Source organism: Pleurodeles waltl, chromosome 8 (assembly GCF_031143425.1).
Source record: "Pleurodeles waltl isolate 20211129_DDA chromosome 8, aPleWal1.hap1.20221129, whole genome shotgun sequence".
NCBI classification, from domain to species: domain Eukaryota; kingdom Metazoa; phylum Chordata; class Amphibia; order Caudata; family Salamandridae; genus Pleurodeles; species Pleurodeles waltl.
This window is the reverse complement of record NC_090447.1, coordinates 332,663,540-332,684,317: the sequence shown is the minus strand read 5'-3', so window position 1 is coordinate 332,684,317 and position 20,778 is coordinate 332,663,540. Positions and strand designations below refer to the sequence as shown.

Genomic DNA, 20,778 nt, shown 5'->3' with positions numbered 1-20,778 from the left:
TTAGTTTAATTCGGAACATCCAGAGTAGATTAATTTTGTCAATATTTAGATTTAGTTGAACATCATCTGCATATTGGGGAAGGTTGGTGCCTGCAGTAGGGAACATTTTTCCTAGAGGGTTCAACGTACAGTTTGGAGAGTAATGGAGCAAGGACAGACCTATGCAATACACCATATGGGATGGCAGTGGGATCCGTGAACAGTCCAATGTTTTCTTGCATTGATGTTTGGCATTAACCAGTTCAGTATCATACACTTGATGCTGTGGCAAATAGTTTTGAAGGTAGCTGACACATCAAGGAGTACCAGCATGCAGAGTTTACCTTCATCAAATATTGGAAGAGGGATATCTATGAATTTAAGCATCGACTTTTCATGCTGTATCCTGATCTAAAGCCATGCTGGTGCAAATCCTCTAGCTGGGTTTCAGATGTGGCAACATTTATGCTTGCAAATAAATTATTTTTGACTGGATAGGAAGGCTAGTGATGGTTTTGTAACTGTCAACATTGTTAGAACCTGTATTTATTTTTTTCAGGAGAGGACAAGCATGACCCATTTTGAGTGTCTCAAGAAATGTTCCTTGACTTAGAGAGGAGTTCATTTTTGAAGTCTGAAAGACAGGGATGAATCTGCAGTTCCTTATCAATATACAGTGGCAAAGGGTTTGCAAAATATGGTTAAAGCTTGGTCTTAGAGATGACTGTTTTAAAAAAAAATCCTAAATAAAATTGAACTACGATTACATGGTCTAGGGCGCTCTGTTGGAGAGAGAAGCTACTTAGAATGAGGTTTGTGTGCCAGTCAGTGAACGTCTTCCCTGATCTGATGTCTATGGGCAGTTTCGTCCAATTTGGAGCTGTTAGTGGAGTAGTCATTTTGACTTGTGTTGTTCCCATTCAATTTTGATGAGTTACCTGGATCAGTTTAATGCATTCTTCATTTTGTGGCTGTGGAAAGATAATTTAGTCTGCATTAGGTTCTTTACAGGTTTTCCCTTGATTAAAAAGAGAGATACATTTAGAGGGAGATGAGGATTTCCTGCATCTCATTTCATAGCACATAACATTATTGTTTGACGATTTCTGAATTAAAACAATATGCAATCATGCACTTTGATTTTTGTTTGGAGCAGTTTGGTTGAGATCTCAGTTGATTCATAATTATAGTGGGTTGTAAGAACAGGGGGATATGTGACAGAATATGAGGACAGAATACATTGAGTTGAGAAATTTGTGGTTGATGTTCTTCATATCACGAACAGCTGTTAGTTCCTTGACACTGCTAGCTTGGTTGGGCAGAGTTGTGTGGAGAATGCCATAAATAATGGCAAAAAGGCCAGACCAACCAACAGGGACAGAGTTATGCATAATGAATGGTCTACTATCGAAATCTAGAAATCAAGTGTCTTCTTTGGTGGAATTCAGGACATGCTACGTTTTAAAGAAGAATTGTTTGAGTTAGATTATACGCGTGTTGCTCGATTTATTCCATGGAAGTGTAAAGTTGCCAACTGATATGTGCTTGCAGGGTGAACTTGATTTGGTTGTCATGAAATCAATGGGTCATCCCTGAAATAAGTTACTTCAACTAAAGCCTTTTCTTGCCAGTGTCCACGAGACAGCTTGGGAATCTTTTTGGAAATTTATTAATAAGAGAGAAATGTATGTATTGTTTCATTAGACTTGCCTGAGTCTTCTGGGAGTGCTACACCTCTTGGTAACAGAGACCTACATTTTACTTATGTGTGCAGGACATGATTGCTTGTCTCTATATTGATTCTTCAGGTGTAACTGGAAACAACTATGCAGCCTGTCTGACTGATTGATAGCTATATGTCTATGTAATCCATCACAAAGCTTTCCTCAAAGGAGAAAAGAGTGAGGGTAGAAGTTTGCACCATTGCCTTTGCTTGGTTGTCACGCTATGATCCATTAGTGTTGGAGTGAGAAGTTTGAGCCAATCCAAGATATGAGTCGACCAAGAGAATATTTTCTACAGTTCTTAGAAATCTTCATCTAATTAGCATTCATTCTTGACCAGGCTACTTCCAGAAGAACTGTTGTGTACGCCGAACTTTAATCATGACCAGTTTCAAGGTGCTGTCATCATCAACCAAAAACTCTCGTATTACTGATGTGTGAGCACAATGATTCTATTCTCAGACCCTTTCTCGTGCCAAATCTGCAGCACATTTCCAACCAACGTCTGTGTGTCAGACATACCAAGGAAAGTGTGACTTTTGCATATAACTCAACACCTTTCAACATATGGGCTGGTTGTTCTATTTTGATCTTTTTATACCCATGTTAACAGCTGATCATTTTAATCACACCATCACTTTAGAATTTCCTTTTCTGAATATAATTTTCTATATTTCAGAACTGTTGCTGAACGGTTTCTAAAAGATTTTGACATTGTCTTCTTCAGCAGTGCTAACTTAAACTCAGTCAATCTACCACAACCGTAAGTCAAGCGACTTCCAGGCATCCCTGGTTCATCTTTTTGAGTAAATGGCAGAAACCTGGTTCAACAATAAGTTTGCTCTGGCCCCAGTCTATGGTGTTACTTACTACTCCTCAAATAAAAGAGCTAAAAAAGTCCTTACATTAGCCCTGCCTATCGAAATCAGACTGTCTATGTATCAAATTCATTAATATGGACACTTTGCTAATAACCTATTTGTTCTAAACCTGCTTCAGTATGTAACTGTATCTGTCATTACACCGAGGCTACAGTCCATTCCCTTCCCTTTCCTTTCCCCTATCCTTCCCTTTCCTCTTCCCCTTGTGCTTCCGTTCTCTTCCCCCTTTCTTTCATACCCTTCCTTCTCTCCCCTTCCCCTTTTCCACCCTTCCTTTCCCTTCCTTCCATCCCTCCTCATTGGCTAAGACCTATTGATTTTAGTAAAATAATACGTATAATATACTTGCTTGACGGGGCATTCAGCCGGCCCTCTTTATCCACTAGCCTGTTGTTGAATCAGACACATTTTTCATTCAGCATTCAGCATGGAGCCCACTTCAGCCATTTGTTGACTTCACTATGAGTCATGCCATTCTGATTCTTATAAGGAGCACCTCTGAAAAGAAAGTAGTTCCCATGAGAGCCAGGGACCAGTATGGCCAATTAGCAATGTGTGTGTTTTTAAAACCGAAATTATATTTTAGACTTTTTTCCGGTTTGTTCAATATTGTAGAGGACTAGTGTTTTATAAAACATGTGAAAACAAGCATTGACAAAATTAACAGTCTATAAGCCAATGCCATACCTTTTTTTAAATACTGTTAAACATAATGTTTTTATTGCTCGTAGCATTCACACGTGAGCTTATTGAGCCTGATAGCTCAGAGGTGATACCATATTAATGTTTGATTAACATTACAAAGAAAAGTAAATGTTTCCAAATATTTAAGTACATTACCCATTCGTTCAGGCCTGGTAGGATGTGCCTATTCCCAATCTAGGAATTCCTCATTCAGTGGTTTTAAGCATGCTTTTGCCCACCCACTAGCTGCTGCATTTCGATGAGAAGCAGATGTGAAATGAAAGATAATATATGACGAATTGCGTAAAAACTGCCAGACAGAGCAACATGTGCCCATTAGCACACCTTGCTCAATCTGTTTTGAAAATTTAATGAAAATATATGTTATGCCAGTGAACCTACATATGTTTATTAATGACATATTACCTGCCTTGTCTCGATGTGATTTAGTAACTTGCATTTGCCACATGTTCGATTCCCTGAGCTCCATAATTTGTAGCTGTGGAATACACTTCTGCATGTGAGGGTCAACTCTATGTGTGTAATAATTACACAATTCTACTTTTGACCTGCTTTTAGAGGTCACAGAAACTCTGTCTATTTTGTAAATCTGTTCCCTGACATCTACAAGAGACACGTCTCTCTCACAACCCGTTCAAGAGTCCTGCTGTACAAACACTCATTCACAAACCAGGAAACGCAGTTTGCACACCAACTGGTTCGCAAATGGGAGCTCAGTTTTCGATGCGACCTATGTGCTAACTTCTTTCAGCAAAAACTGTCAATTTGCCATTTCCTATGGACCACTGTCTGCTCCCCCAAGGCTGCCAACACAATTCCCAAAGACAAAGCTCACCCACAAGGACAGTGTTATCTTTGTAAATCACTTACCACCCAAACTTGGAGGTCCTATGCTATTGTTTTGACACTTTTAGGGATGTGGTAAGTTTATAATTGTAGTTGTAAATAGCAATGGGCTTACTCTTTTGTGGGTGTGTTTGTAGTAGCTGTCTCCCCCCTTAATCACTCCTCAAATTTCCTTACCCCCACCAACTATGTAGTAATCATTCCCCATTGGGTTCTCTATTTACAGCTATTGCCCCTTGTTCCTTTTATCGTACTTGAGTAGTATTACTGATATATTACTCCAGGTACAACAACATGGAGCTTGTGAACAGGCTTCATTGTTCATATTATGCATGTTTGGAAATAGCTTGGGAGAGGATGCGACCTAACTCCCAGAGCTGCCGACTTTGGAGTTGGGGAACCAGCTTTGAGTCTCAGTTTCGGCTCAACATCCTGTGATTCTGGGCAAATCACTTAATTTCCCCGTGCCGACAGAAATGAATGTGTCCTTGTATAATGTAACTGGTGCTCATTTAAAGTGCTCCGATACCTTCGAGTTGTGTTCGCGCTATTTAAAACTGCAAAAAACAGAACTGTGACCGATTGTTATGTTACGTTACAAGCACTCTAACAAACATTTCCAGTTCTGACCAGAGTCAAAGTGGTTTGTGCACGTTGTATTTGGTTGCGTTTTGTAATGTTTTAGAGGAGAGTCATTGTGGATTTGGGTGTCAAGTTCCGGACAGACTGGTGTATTATTTAGTAGCAGATTACATTATGCAGAGATGCCCAATTGAGGTTCAGTCACTCGGAGGGATAATCCATCCACTGCATGGATCCATGTTTCATTCCTTGTGGTGAGAGTTCACCTTTCAAATACACCTCTAATTTTAGGATGTCCAACCCCATAGAAGAATGTCAGAATAACTTCTGGCTAGGGAAATGGGTCCATTTAGATTTGCAGTATGGCATTATAACCATGTCGATAGCTTGAAAATCTGGCATGGACAAGGTCTTATATTGAACAGCTTTAATGTGCAGAATCATGTGTATGAATGTGTTCGATCCTGTCAGATTGTGTTCCCAGAGTTCAGCTGGATGTTGGAATGATCAGATACTGTTCACCCATTTCTGATAAAGGCTTAAATGGCTTTAAGGTGCTGGAGGTTGGCATGGCCAGATGGTGATGTTCACTTAATATAGCTGAGTGTTAACCTGGTCAGATACTGTTCCCTCAGTTCGGCTAAAGATCTGCATGGGAAAATGATGGTGTTCTCCCATTCTGTTTGGAGGTTGACATGGCATGATGGTGATGTTCACCCAATCTGGCTGGAGGTTGGCATGGTGAGATGGTGATGTTTACCCAAACCCATTTGAAACTAATGACCACATCGTTTATTCTATTTTGCTACTTTAATTTATTTCTGCAAATTGCAGCTTTTCAAAGTAATCACAAGAAGACATTTGCAATTTTACAAACACATAAATGAATAAATAATTGACTGACAGCTACAAACTGGCATACCTATCTCTTTAAGAAAAGTTGCCATTGCATGTGTGAACCAACTGCTGTAGGTGGATAGGAGGTCAAAGGGGAGGCACGAGGCCAGTCTCTAGGTACAGTGACCATTCACTTCTACTGGTGATAGATATGTGGAATGCAGCTGAAAACATCATTGTAGCTTTTTGTGCTGAACCTTACTTGCATTTTTTTACCAATACATCCAAAGATCAAACAACATCCCACTCACATGGCAGGTATGTAGCCTTTACTCCACAGTGATTACTCCTCATGGCCTTCACTCTGCAGTCTTCACCACACAGATAAGTACCATACAGGTAAGTGTTGTTACCTTTACCACACAGTACCTTACTCAGCAAGTGACTAGATAGATAGATAGATAGATAGATAGATAGATAGATAGATAGATAGATAGATAGATAGATAGATAGATAGATAGATAGATGACCTACTGGCGGTCGCCAGTAGATAGTTATAGGTAGGACCTAGATTCCACAGAAAAAGCATTTTTGACTTGCCTATATCTTTGGCACCCTTTGCTGAATCTTCACAAAATATTCAAAAAAAAAAGTGTGCCCACGAATCTTGCTGTGCATTGGAAGTTTCGGGGTCACCTGTCAAGCGACGGTTGAGAAAAAGAGGGGGAGGCAAAAAAGTGCATTTCCTATTTTAATTCCCATTGGACTTTTGAACACAACTACATCCTGAACCACAACAGAATTACACCAAATTTGGTAGAAGGGTAGTTTTTGTTATGCAGATTACAGTTTGTGTTATTTGGTGTAAATCCGTTCAGTAGTTTTTGAGATATTGAAAAAAACCTTTCAAATGCAGTTTACTTCTCTACTGGGGAGCCTGGACTGGTTGCTTTGGTGACCCGTGTATCTCTAATACATTTTATTTCTGTAGCACAGAAATAACATGGCATCAAAAATGAAAACTGCTGTGGTCAGGCCCACCTCTTTGTGATGCAGATCTGGGGCCAGAGCCAGGCACTGTCAGTGAGAGAAGTAAGGGCCATATTTATACTTTTTGACGCAAAACTGCGCTAACGCAGTTTTGCGTCAAAAAAATTAGCGCAGGCTAACGCCATTCTGAAGCGCCATGCGGGCGCCGTATTTATTCAATGACGTTAGCCGCCAGCGCTGCCTGGTATGCATGGAAAAAAACGACGTACACCAGGCAGCGCCGGCGTAGGGGGATATGGAGCTTGGGCGTCAAAAATGGGGCACGTGAGGCTGAGGCAAATTTTTCGCCTCAACCCGATTTGCGCCATTTTTTTCGACTCCCAACCCCCATAGAAATGACTCCTGTCTTAGCAAAGACAGGAGTCATGCCTCCTTGCCCAATGGCCATGCCCAGGGGACTTGTGTCCCTTGGGCATGGTCATTGGGCATAGTGGCATGTAGGGGGGCACAAATCAGGCCCCCCTATGCCACACAAAAAAAAAAAAATGACTTACCTTAACTTACCTTAATGTCCCTGGGATGGGTCCCTCCAGCCTTGGGTGTCCTCCTGGGGTGGGCAAGGGTGACAGGGGGTGTCCCTGGGGGCATGGGAGGGCACCTCTGGGCTCCTTCAGAGCCCACAGGTCCCTTAACGCCTGCCTTTTCCAGGCGCTAAAAAACGGCGCAAAAGCGGGCGTACGTCATTTTTTTTGACCCGCCCACTCCCGGGCGTGAATTTTGCCCGGGAGTATAAATACGGCACACATGCCTCGGAGTCAATTTTTTAGACGGGAACGCCTACCTTGCATCTCATTAACGCAAAGTAGGTGTCCACGCTAAAAAATGACGCAAACTCCATGGACTTTGGCGCTAGACGCGTCTAACGCCAAAATATAAATATGGAGTTAGTTTTGCGTCGGAATTGCGTAAAAAAAAACGACGCAATTCCGGCGCAAACGGAGTATAAATATGCCCCTAAGTGTTTGGTTCAGCTGCTTGAAGGGTTGCGGTGTGTACCACAGTTGGGGGCATATATAACAGCCCCTAACACCACCAGAGTGCCGCTCCGGTGGCGCTATGCCCTGCGCTATATTTACAAGGTGGCGTTAAGCCACTTTTTGGTCATTTAACTCCACCTTGTAAATACGTCCCCTTCACATGCAGCACTTGGAGTGGAAGGGGTGTGCAATGGGTTTTGCTGTGGGCGTGCCACAGCAACAGCCATTGCATTTTGACTCTACCTAAGATTTACAGGATTTCATAAACCTGAAGCAGCGCCAAAATCTAACGCCACCCCAGGAGTGGCATTAGAGAGGCACAACGAGGAGAAAAGCTTTAATTTCTCCTTGTTTTTTGCTCTTTCTATGTGTGTTGCATTCTGCAGCACACATAGGAAGAACAAATCACCATTTAAGATTCTTTTGTGCAGGAAAGTGTTCCTTCTTACACAAAAACAATCTTCCCCTCAACACTGCCATCCTTGCACTGTGGCACAAGGGTGGCTGCGTTGGTGCACAGCAGCAAATTTAGCACCGGCGCTGGGGGAAACACAGGGCTGCGCGTATTCTAGTAAATACGGCGCATCCCTGCATTCTGAAAATGACGATGAACAGCACTGCCAAATTTGGCGCAGCTCCATGCACCGCCATTTACGATTAAATCTGGTCACTGATAGCAACTTCAGCAAGTTTTCTGTCTTTTGAAACAGACTCTGCTGCCCACCGGCTAGAAAAGTGGCCTGCAACCCCTCTCTGACCGTGTGGTGGTCAGATGGGGCTACTAAGAAGTCAGTCACTTTAATACCTAGGTGGTCATTACAACCCTGGCAGTCGGTGTTAAAGCGGCTGTAAAACCGCCAACAGGTCGGCGGTAAAAAAATGGAATTACGACCGTGGCGGAAACTGCCAACATAGACAGCCACTTTAACACTCTGACCGCCGAGGCGGTACAAACAAACACCACGGCGGTAACAACCAACAGACAGGTGGAAGACAATGTACCACCCACATTATTACAACAGTCCAATCCGCCACCTTTTCCGGGGTGTCTTCACCGCGAACAAAAACACGGCGGAAACAGGACTTGGAAGGGGACACGCTCACCTCTACACACCCCACGAGGAACCAGGACGCCATGGAACCGGAACTTCAGATACTCCCAGCCTTTATCTTCCTGCTCCTCTACCAGGAGCACGAACGCAAGCGGCGAAGACCACGGTGAGTACTGCACCTACGACACAGGGGAGGGGGGAGGGAAAAAACAGTGACACACACACACAATACGCAACACCCCCACCCCCTCCCTCACCCACTAAAACACACACACAAATACAGCATGATACATTACAGTTACACACCCCAAACCCCCCTGGAAGAATGCAAGGACAAAAGGAAATGAGTTGAATAATCGTAATATATTCAATTACATAAATCAAAAATATTTACATATATACACATTTACACTATAAACAATTATATGCACCAAGAACAAAAGTCCAAGGGATTCCACCATCATAGTCCGTGGACCACTGGGCCCAAAAGGCATGGGCGAGGCCCACACTCAATACCCGAACAAGACGGAGAGAACACAGCTGGGGCATCAGATAGAAATAAAACAGGTACCTCAGGGGGAAGGGAAGGGGGGGACACCTCAGCCCGATGAGTGCATGATGCCAGATCCACGAGGGGCCTACATTCCCACTGCTGTGTCCTGGGTAGTGCAAAGCCACAGTCTCTCGAGTCCCTACAGTGGGTGGGTTGCCCACTGTTCAACCCTGGGGAGTGCAAAGCCACAGTCTCTCAAGTCTCTACAGTGGGTGGTTTGCCCACTGTTCAACCCTGGGGAGTGCAAAGCCGCAGTCTCTCAAGTCTCTACAGTGGGTGGGTTGCCCACTGTTCAATCCTGGGAAGTGCAAAGCCACAGTCTCTCAAGTCTCTACAGTGGGTGGGTTGCCCACTGTTCAATCATGGGGAGTGCAAAGCCATAGTCTCTCAAGTCTCTACAGTGGGTGGGTTGCCCACTGATCAATCCTGGGATGTGCAAAGCCACAGTCTCTCAAGTGGATAACAGTCTCCACTGGTTCTGGAGGGTGCTTGGTGCCCAGAGTGCTTCATCCTGCCAAGGACAGAGGTAGTGGATGTAACTCTCCACTGGTTCTGGAGGGGGCTTGGTGCCCAGAGTGCTTCATCCTGCCCAGAGTGCTTCATCCTGCCATGGACAGAGGTAGTGGATGTAACTCTCCACTGGTTCTGGAGGGGGCTTGGTGCCCAGAGTGCTTCATCTTGCCCGTGGCAGCCTCAGTAGCGTTGTTATCATTGGCACTCACTGTCCTGCGGTGGTGCTGGCGGTCTTGTCCTGGGCAGCGGTGCTGCTGGCGGCGGGGTCCTGGGCAGTGGGGCTGGTGGCGGTTTTGTCCTGGGCAGCGGTGCTGCTGGCGGCGGGGTCCTGGGCAGTGGGGCTGGTGGCGGTTTTGTCCTGGGCAGCGGTGCTGCTGGCGGCGGGGTCCTGGGCAGCGGGGCTGGTGGCGGTGTTGTCCTGGGCAGCGGTGCTGCTGGTGGCGGTCTTGGCCTGGGCAGCGGTGCTGCTGGCGCTCTTGTCCTGGGCAGCAGGGCTGGTGGCGGTCTTGTCCTGGGCAGCGGTGCTGCTGGTGGCGGTCTTGTCCTGTCCTGGGTAGCGGTGCTGCTGGTGGCGGTCTTGTCCTGGGCAGCGGTGCTGGTGGCAGTCTTGTCCTGGGCAGCGGTGCTGCTGGCGATCTTGTCTGCCGTGCTGATTTTCCCAGACTTGGTGGTTTTACTGTGCCCCTTCCCCACCTTGTATGGTGTTGCAGCTGTCTCCACACTCCCAACTGTACCCCTGGGAGCGGCTTTGGTGGCTGATTTCTTTCCACTCTCCCGCTGGGCACTGGCCAACATTTTGTGCTTGACAGGTGGGGGACTGTCCGTGCACTGGCTTCTTGCCACACTGGCTGACCTGCTGCCTGGTGCACTCCAGAATCCGGTGACTACTGGCACCACTGGCCCCGCCGATGTTGTGGCTGAGGTGCTAGGTTGGGACCTGGAGAGTCGGGCCCTAGGAGACTGAAGGGGTGGGGGAGGTGAGGGAAAGAGGTCAAGGTTGGCCAGGAAAAGTTTCTTAGGAACACTGGAACGGGTAGCTGGAGGGGGTTTGGGAGTGGAGGAAGAGGTAGTGGTTGTAGGAGGTGTACACTTGGTGACTTTGGGTGAAGGTGCATGGGCTGGAGGCTGTCGTGAGGTGGATGGCTGTTGGGTGGGTGTGTGGCTGCGTTTGTGTACCTTGGGAGGTGGCCTCACAGACACACTGGGAGAGGACACAGGGGACGTGTGAATAGTAGTGGGGGTGGTGACTGCAAGTGAGCGGGGTGTGGTGGTGGGTGTGCTGGTGATGGACATAGTGGCTGAGGATGTAGTGCATGCAGGTGTGAGTGGAGACGAGACAGGGAGGGAGGAGAGAGACGAGGAGGAGGGGGACACAAAGGAGGCAGTGGATGATGATGTTCCTGCATGTGTTGGATGCTTGCGTGAGTGCCTATGGGATGTGTGGTGCTTATGTTTGCCAGAACTTCCCTTGTGTGTTGAGTTGTATGCATGCTGGTCTGATGGTGTGCTTGGGATAGGCTGAGGTACAGGGGTGTTGGTCTGGGTGGAGGAAGTGTGAGGGGGGAGGCTAGAGACAGGGACAATGGCTGCCATCAGTGCTGAGGCCAGAGTCTGAAAAGCTCGCTGAAGGACTGCCTGACCAGAGTGAATGCCCTCCAGGTATGCATTGGTTTGTTGCAACTGCCTCTCTACACCCTGGATGGCATTCAAAATGGTAGACTGCCCAACAGTGAGGGACCTGAGGAGATCAATGGCCTCCTCACTGAGGGCAGCAGGGGTGACTGGGGCAGGGGCTGAGGTGCCTGAGGCGAAGGTGATGCCCACCCTCCTGGGTGAGCGGGCACGGGGCAAACGCTGAGGGGCTGCTGGGAGGGCGGTACTGGTAGGGGAGTTGGCGGCTGTACCTCTAGATGCAGGGGCACAGATGGGCCCGCCACTGCAAGGGAGCTCCCATCAGAGGAGGAGTCGGTATCGCTGGTGTCAGCTCCTGTCCCCGCCGTAGAGCTCCCCTCGCCCTCCATCCCACTGGTGAATTCAGACTCTGTAGTGTCGCCCTCCAGGGCCATGTGGGATACAGCTCCCTCCTGCTCCGGTGCCACTGCTCCTCCGCCTGATGATGCTAATGCACACAAGAACAGGGAGACCACAAAAAGGGGGGGGAGAGACAGAAGAAAGACATGTTGAGTGCATGCAATACCGCTACCTTTGGCGGACACGAAAAACACAGAAGCCCCCTGCACTACGCCGCGCACTTGTAGTCCACTATTCAATTCCAGGGATATGGGTTACAAGGCTATGCCCGATTTCTGCACACATGGATGTCACAGGAGCCTGACTAGGTGTAGTTGGCACTGTACACAGGTGGGGTGGGGTGCCACAGGGCCTGCCTTAAGAAGGGTCCTTACCTACTAAACTCGCCCTGGCCTAGGGGAACCCACACCCCACCTCCCCCACCCAGTCACCTACAATGCGCGCTGAATCAGCAGAATGAGAGTGTACTCACCCCCTTGTGTCTGCTGTGATGCCCTCAAACGCCAATCCAACTCCGGGTACGCCACCGCCAGGATCCTGAAAATCAGGGGGGTCATGGTGCGACGGGCACCCCTCCCATGTTGGGAGGCCATCCCCAGCTGGGCCTCTGCCGTCTTCTTGCTCCAGCGGCGAATGTCCTCCCATCTTTTCCGGCAGTGGGTGCTCCATCTGTGGTAGACCCCCAAGGTCCGGAATTCCTTGGCGATGGCACGCCAAATGTCCTTCTTCTGGTGGGCGCTGACCTACAAGAATTGTACAGGGGAAAAAGATAAGTAATTACCATCTGCACCATCACAGTCATTGGCCCCCATCCCTATTCTTGCCATGACGCACATACACTCACCGTCCTTTCATGCACGCCTCATTCTCAACCCCCTCTATCTTTTATCCACCCCACTCCACACAGGCATTGCCCATACAGCATGCTCACAGTGTACTTACCTGTTTTCCCTGGAGGACCGTAGAGTAGCATGTACTGGGGGAGGACCCCATCCACGAGTTTCTCCAACTCCTCCATGCTGAAGGCAGGGGCCCTTTCCCCAGACACACGAGCCATTGTCTCTTCCAGATAAGGTCACAGCAGCACTTGCAGTGTAGGTCCTCTCCAGTCGAAGATTAGGTACCAATTGATTGAACAGAGAGAAAATGGTGGTCACGTCCGCGGCGGTGCGTACCGCCACCGCCGGCGTACATTGTCATTGGCTCCTGGGACCCATAGGGTCCAATGTTAACCAATGCAAGATTGCGCCGCGTTCTTCGACTGCCTACCGCGGGGGTGTACAACGCCAGCGCAGTTACCTCATACCCCCCTGTCCCACTTTACAGGTCAGGCAGCCGCCATTTCATGGGTCCACATGGCATTATTTTGGACTGCGTCACACATATCTAGGCCTTGCCTAAACACTCATACAGGCAAATTTCGATTTGCTAATATTTTCAGAGTAAGCTGTGTTTACGTACCTCAGAGTTGGTTGACTCTCTGCTCGCTGTTCTCCTCCATAGGCACCGTCCGCTGGGGCATGTGAGGAGATGGCGGCATCCTCCGGTGTACAGACCGCTGGTGGACGTGTCGACAATGGAGCAGCAACATGTGATCATCACCTACAGGCTTGATCGTGCCACAATCCAGGAACTGTGTGCCCAGTTGGAGCCAGACCTGATGTCAGCTATCCGCCATCCCACAGGAATCCCCACTTCAAGTGCAGGTGCTGTCAGTACTCCATTTCCTGGCAAGTGGGTCTTTTCAAACAACAGTGGCCATAGCATCAGGGATGCCCCAGGCTATGTTTTCCAACGTGTTGTCCAGAGTGTTGTCTGCCCTGCTGAAACACATGCGGAGCTACATCGTTTTCCCTCAGGTGGAGGATTTGCCTTCAGTGAAAGGTGATTTCTATGCCCTGGGACATATCCCCAACATCATAGGTGCCATTGATGGGAAACATGTGGCCTTGGTACTCCCCGCAGGAGTGAACAGGTGTACAGAAGCCGGAAGAGTTACATTCCATGAATGTGCAGATGGTTTGTTTGGCAGACCAGTATATCTCCCATGTTAATGCAAAATTCCCTGGCTCAGTGCATGACACTTACATCCTGCAGAATAGAAGCATCCCTTATATGATGGGGCAACTCCAGAGGCACCGTGTTTGGCTATTAGGTGAGGACATGGACCCAATACAGTAGGAATAGTTGTTTGGGTCTGTGAATGTCCCTATGAGTTAGTGTGTGTTTAACAGTTGTCCTTCACCATTTGCAGGTGACTCTGGTTACCACAACCTGTCATGGATACTGACCCCCGTGAGGAATCCCAGGACAAGGGCAGAGGAACGCTACAATGAGGCCCATGGGCGAACTAGGAGGATTATAGAGCGGACCTTCGGCCTCCTGAAGGCCAAGTTCCAGTACCTCCATATGACAGGTGGTTCCCTATTCTACTCACCAAAGAAGGTGTGCCAGATCATCGTGGCCTGCTGTATGCTTCACAACTTGGCTTTGCGACGACAGGTACCTTTTCTGCAGGAGGATGGTCCAGATGGAGTTCTTGTGGCTGCTGTGGACCCTGTGGACAGTGAAGACGAGGAAGCAGAAGAAGAGGACATCGACAACAGGAACACGGTGATCTTGCAATACTTCCAGTGAGACACAGGTAAGAAGACAACACTTCCTGCTACATCTGATTTTAATCTACTACCTCTCTACTGTCTGTCATTTTCGCCCAGTGTATGGTCACTGAGTTGTCACTTTCCCTTACGATTTCACAGATGTGGGTCCCACTGTGTGACATCTGCTTTGTTTCCTCATGAACTAGAGCAGTGTGACATAGGTATGTTGACATTACATTTGAAAGAGCATTTTGCCACTGTAATTGCTAATACACTATTTCGAAATCACAGACAGACTCCTGATTGTTTTGTGCTTTAAGGGTGTTTATTTAAGTGCTCAATAGTTGAGGGGGTTGTAAAATGGTGAGGGGTGATGGTGGAGGAATGTCCATGGCAGAGTCCAGTCTATTAGTCTCACAGGTGCATTTTCCAAAGGGGCATAGGAAGTGGAGCTGGGGCAGTTTAAGGATGGACAGGGTGACAAGGTGGGACAAAAGGATGACAATCAGGGTGGTCTCATTTCTTGGCAGGGGTCTTGGCATCGTTCTCTGTCTTTGTCCTGGATCTCAGGGACCATTTGCGGGGTGGTTCGCCCTCTGCAGGGGGTGGGATGCTGGTATGGTGGTCCTGTGGCGGTGCCTCCTGTCCACTAGCGCCGGCGGAGGTGGTGGGCAGTTCATCGGCCAGGCTAGTGTCAGGGGCCCCTTGTTGTGCCACAGTGTCTCTCCTGGTGTTCACGAGTTCCTTCAGAACCCCTACAATGGTGCCCAGGGTGGAATTGATGGATTTGAGTTCCTCCCTGAACCCCAAATACTGTTCCTCCTGCAGCCGCTGGGTCTCCTGAAACTTGGCCAGTACCGTTGCCATCGTCTCCTGGGAATGGTGGTAGGCTACCATGATGTTGGAGAGGGCCTCGTGGAGAGTGCGTTCCCTGGGCCTGTCCTCCCCCTGTCGCACAGCAGCCCTCCCAGTTCCTCTGTGTTCCTGGGCCTCTGTCCCCTGAACCGTGTTCCCACTGCCCCAGGTCCCTGTTGTTGTTGGGGTGGTGGGTTAGCCTGGGTTCCCTGTAGTGGTGGACACACTGCTGCTTGACGTGTCCCTGGGGACAGAGGTATGGGCCCGCTGGGTGGGTGCTGTGCTGGTGTTTCCAGAGGGGGGAAGCTCTGTAGTGGCTTGTGCCAGTGTGAGGGGAACCGACTGTCCCGAGGTGCCAGATGGGCTGGGCTGGTCATCTAGATCCAGTTGGACAGAGCTGCTATCATCACTGTGGGCCTCTTCTGTGGGTGGAGTGGACATATCTGGACCCTCCTGTCCAGTGACGTTGGGTAGGGGTCCTGTAGGGGTGTAAAAGCATGATTATTGCACCTGTGTGTGCCATGGTGCGCAATGGGTGGGTGGCCGTGCACCCCAGTGCTTGCATTCCTGTGTAGGACCTTGGGTGATGATGGGTTGGGGGGGTGTATGGGTATGTGCAATGGCCATGCTTTGGTGATGGCTGTCCATGCTTTGGTGTTGCATGCAGGGCTTGTGTTTGGGATGTGTGGATTGTGATATTGGGACATGTGTGAGGAGTTGGAGTGATGGGAGTGAGGGTGGGGGTATGTGATGGCATGCAGGTTGGGTGGGGGTGAAGTAGTTGGAGTGATGGGGGTGAGGGTGAGGGTGGGGGTATGTGATGGCATGCAGGTTGGGTGGGGGTGAAGTAGTAAAGATTTGACTTACCAGAGTCCATTCCTCCAGCTACTCCTGCGAGGCCCTCAGGATGCAGTATAGCCAAGACTTGCTCCTCCCATGTTGTTCATTTTGGGGGAGGAGGTGGGGGTCCGCCGCCAGTCCTCTGAACCGCGATGTGGTGTCTTGAGACCACGGAACGCACCTTCCCCCGTAGGTCGTTCCACCTCTTGCTGATGTCATCCCTAGTTCTTGGGTGCTGTCCCACTGTGTTGAACCTGTCCACGATTCTTCGCCATAGCTCCATCTTCCTAGCTATGGAGGTGTGCTGCACCTGTGATCCGAATAGCTGTGGCTCTACCCGGATGATTTCCTCCACCCTGAGCTCCTCAGAGAACCTGGGGTGTCTTTGCAGTGCCATGGGGTGGTGTGGGTGATGTGTGGGGTGGTGTGTGTTGTGATGTGTGGGGTGATATTTAGAGGTGTGTTGTGTGAGGTGCGTGGATGTTATGTGAGTGATGGTGTTTAGTGCCTGTGGATGCTAGTTTGTAGATGGTGGTGTCTCTCTCTGGCCTTCAGTCGCAATTGTGTTCTTAGGGGTTTGTGGGTGATGTGGGTGTGTGTTTTATATTGTATTGAGTGTGTGGGAGTGGTGTGTGTATGTGTATCAGGTATGTGTATTTCGATGTGTCCAATGTGGCTGTGTTTTGTAAATGTGTGTGTATTTTGAGCGCAGCGGTGTGTACCACCAATGGAAAGATCACCACGTTGATTCGTGGGTCGTGATAGTGTGGGCGTATTCCTGTTGGCATGACGGTGTCGGTTTTGTTATTGTCAGTTTATCACTGACCTTTGGTGTGGCGGACCTGTGTGGGTGTCTAGATTTTGGCAGATTCCGGACTTTGGGTCATAATGACCGTGGCGTAATTCCGTGGCCGCGGTGGTGTGTTGGTGGTCTTCTGCATGGCGGTAAGCGGCTTTTACCACCAATGTTGTAATGACCCCCTAAGTCATGTAACAAGATGGCTGCTGTTCCTCCAGCTGGTAAAACGTACTTAGCTTTTAAAAGTAAAAGTTCAGTGTTCAGTTTAAATAAACCTTACTCTTTTGCCCACCCATTCCATTTCAGCCATTCTGGCCAACCTCAATTGTGCTTACATTAACTCCTGCTCACTCTGTCTCCAGTACATTCTCAGAAGCAGCTGAGGCATCCCTTCTGAGTTCACAGGGCTGGCCAGGCCTTTATACTAATTCCTGCTTTGACTTGTTCTTCATCTCTGCAGGGCATTGTCTTTCTTTCTCTAGTTAATGACGTTGCCAAACAGCTTCTGTATTCTGTCAAAAAGCACTTGATATAACTATAGTAGCATGGTTTATAAAGCACCACCCTGGGCTCTTTCTCTGGATGGTTACTTGCCTGTGTAAAGCTTTCTAAAGTAGTAAATCTAATAATGTGACGAGCAGGAAGAACCAATGCGAGCCACGGATGCTGGAAAACTCATGACCACAGCTATTACCAGTTACCCCTAAAAGCTGTGTTTCTAGCTTCTTCAGCCCGTGCATGCTCTGGACAACATGTCTGGGTTCTGCAACATGATTAAGTACTACAGTACTAGGTGGGTGCAATATATGCAAGGGGGGCATTCCCACACACAGAGGCACAAAAGAATGTCACAGTGAAATTTACATTTCACTACCCCATTTTTTCTATCATTGTTAATGCCTGCTAAGAGCAGGCATTAAAATGACGCACCCATTTTAATCAATGGGCAACCGTGGTGTCATTAGGTGGGGCGGAGGCGACACAAGAAAAGTGGCACATAGGGACCAATGCACCAGTTTCTAGTAAATATGCCCCTACGTTTTTCTGCCAGCTTGAGGAGAGCAATTGCACGTCTCTCCCCCACAGACTCTTGTGGCACATTAAATATTTGTGTGTTCAAGATACCATGTGTGCGGGGAGCAGGGGCAAGACCCTGACAGTCTGTCTTCAGTCACACTGTACCTGAGCTCTCTCCGACAGCTAGCTCAGGACTCTCTAACTCCAGGGACACAACACAGGACATTGCAGTGCAGCACACAGTCAGGGAAGTTAGGCACCTGCACCAGCCCCTTCTTAGTATATAAGTGGAAGCCTGGCTTGCTGCATTGGAGAACTTCCAAAGAAGCTGAACGTATGTTTACGGGCACCAGCAAGAGGCCTGGTTGTCAGCTACAATCACTAATACTGCCTGCTGCAGGCCGGTGCCTCCCCCCCGCCTCGCCTGGTGGATACTCTCTCCAGTCGGGAGATGCTTCAAGTGGTACATATAGGTAAGTGCAGCAGTTAGTGGTTAGTAGTTTGCTTGCGAGGAGTCAGTGTGGTGATGTCTTTGTTATTGGGAGCAGGTCACACACTCATCTCTGCAGCATGTGCACTAACCGAGTAGGCTTCCTGTATAGGATATTGTACTGAAAACCAGTGGGGTGATTTTTAACTTAATTCAATATTGAGATGCACCATCCCTGAGTAATGGTTTGTCAGGCTGTGCATTTTTCCTTATGACAGGTTTTGTGCATAATTCTCATCTTCTGAACAGGTATCATAGCCTAATATAACCCGACCGTCTGTTCCTGGGTTGTTGTAGAAAGTGTCTGTATCCAACATTTTAACAAAAACAGCATTAAAACAGAAAGAAGATTGAGGGACACCTCCCTTCCCTGAATAAAATAAACATCTCTCTGAAACCTTACAGCTCATCTTTAATTATTCTAAATGGCATGTCTTAATTATGATGTATGATATTTAGCAATCTCTAGCTCCCTCCATCTGTAAATCCAAATCATCAGCATCCCATGAAATCCCATGAAATATAATATGATGCTCCTTGGATTATGTGCACTAAAGTTGCGTCCCATGTGTTACACCAATTATATCTACCAAAATCCACCACGAAATCAAAGAGTGAGTACCGATGTTGATATGCCAATAATGTGACTTATGAAAGGAATCGTTTTAATTTTCTGAGACAATTATTTGTTTAGTAGATACTCTTGAAAAGGACTCCGGGCACCGTAGACAAAGGCATGAAAAAAAACTTCAATTTTACAAATATATTATACTGATCAGGGGCAGTAGGTTGTGACCTTCCATTTTAGGACATTAAAGCAGTTTCAATATCATTTTTTAGAATGTGTTATTGCCTAATCGGCACAATTTATGGTACTTTTCTCTTTTCCCTGTTTTAATTGCTTGAGGTTATTCGTAAGAAAGTGTCACTCTAAGTGTCACACATTTTGCAGTTGAATGTCACTCCTAAGTACACGAAAACCATAGAAATGTCACACATAAACAATCTGCAAACTTGGCAGCTATGAACAGGACAGGTGGCACTATAAAGCCTGATATAAACCTCGATTTAGGTTAGTGACTGCCCTCCTCACATGTGCGCTGCAGCCGTAGAAAAAACATTATGAATCATCTCGTTGGCTAAGACACTTTGATAGCATTACAATATCATGTGTGTGCCCCTGAAAGCTCAAGCTCAAGCAGCTGGATAAATAAACAACGCACAGCTGTGTAAGGCAAACACTTTGTTTTGTGGAAATACGCAACTTCTGCGCAATCAAAACATGTACCCCTGGCTCCCGACATGAGGACAGAGCCGAAGTCCTCACAATTTTCTGCCAATAGTTGCACTGTTAAGCCAGACGATAAACAGAACTCTGTACAAGAATGAAGCAATTGCCTTTATTTCTATTACTATCTATATGTCGGATTGTATTGCATGATAAAGCACCAACTGTCACACAAAGAATAGCTTCAAGGCGCAGCCAACACATAAAAATATGCATAAAAAACAAAGCAAACATAGCTATCCATAGCCAACAAAAACAAAAAAGTGTCACTCATATATATTTAATTACTAATTATAGCCTTTCATAAAGCACCAACACCCCTTGTGGCTTCTATGTAGCACAACAGATTAACAAGCAGAAAAAAATACGTGTGTCATTTCAGTCCAACCCAGACAGGAATAGTGCTCACTTCTCTCATATTTTCTTCAGTTTCTGCTTTTGAATGCCTTATGTACCATAAAATGGCAAATCCATACCAGCTCCCTCTTCATATAAATCTCATGACACCTGCATAGGTAGCAGGAGGAGAAGACTTTACATGCTAGTGATGATGGGCGTAGATTCTGCTATGACTTACTTTAGTAGTACTCCAGAATTCCAGAAGTAATCCTGAATCACAAAGCCAGACGCACTGCAAGAGTAAGTCACACTTAGTCATACACCAGTCTCTGTAATTCGTGCCCAAAGATCCCTCTTCTTTTCAAATGTCAAAAAGTTCGTGCGTTGTGAAGTTCCTTTGGCGACATCATGAACTTTATGCAGCATGCTAGCATGAACAATCACATGAAAAGATTATGTTTAAAATGCAAAGCAAGGCATGTCCCCGTGATTTTGCTATATACGTCTGCCCTTATCTAGGGCATTTCTTTACAAAATGTTAACGTGCTCATGTCAAATAAACAATTATTTTTATATATATCACATGGAAAATACCTAGACAATAGAAACCTTTAAATAGATTTGATTTTTTTCTGGTTCATCTCTCCTATTTTTAGTACATTGTAAAGTTCATGTCCAATTTATATTTTGTAGTCTATCGGTTTTAGAACTTTGAATAAAAAATGTTTTGTGGAAAACAGCATCATTAATTGACAAAAAAAAAGAAAACTAATAGAAAACAAATCGTTGGGATTTGATTCTGATCAACATTTGGCCACAA

The 20,778-nt window shown here is 47.1% G+C and overlaps 1 protein-coding gene across 1 annotated transcript in view; it reads right to left on the bottom strand.

Moving 5' to 3' along the window:
• NDP (norrin cystine knot growth factor NDP) overlaps positions 1-20,247 on the bottom strand; it is a 333,976-nt gene extending 313,729 nt beyond the window's left edge. The window contains exon 1 of the mRNA XM_069204196.1: positions 20,197-20,247. The gene's annotated coding sequence lies outside the window, so the exon portion shown is untranslated. The remainder of the gene's footprint in view (positions 1-20,196) is intronic.
• Positions 20,248-20,778: the final 531 nt, after the last annotated feature.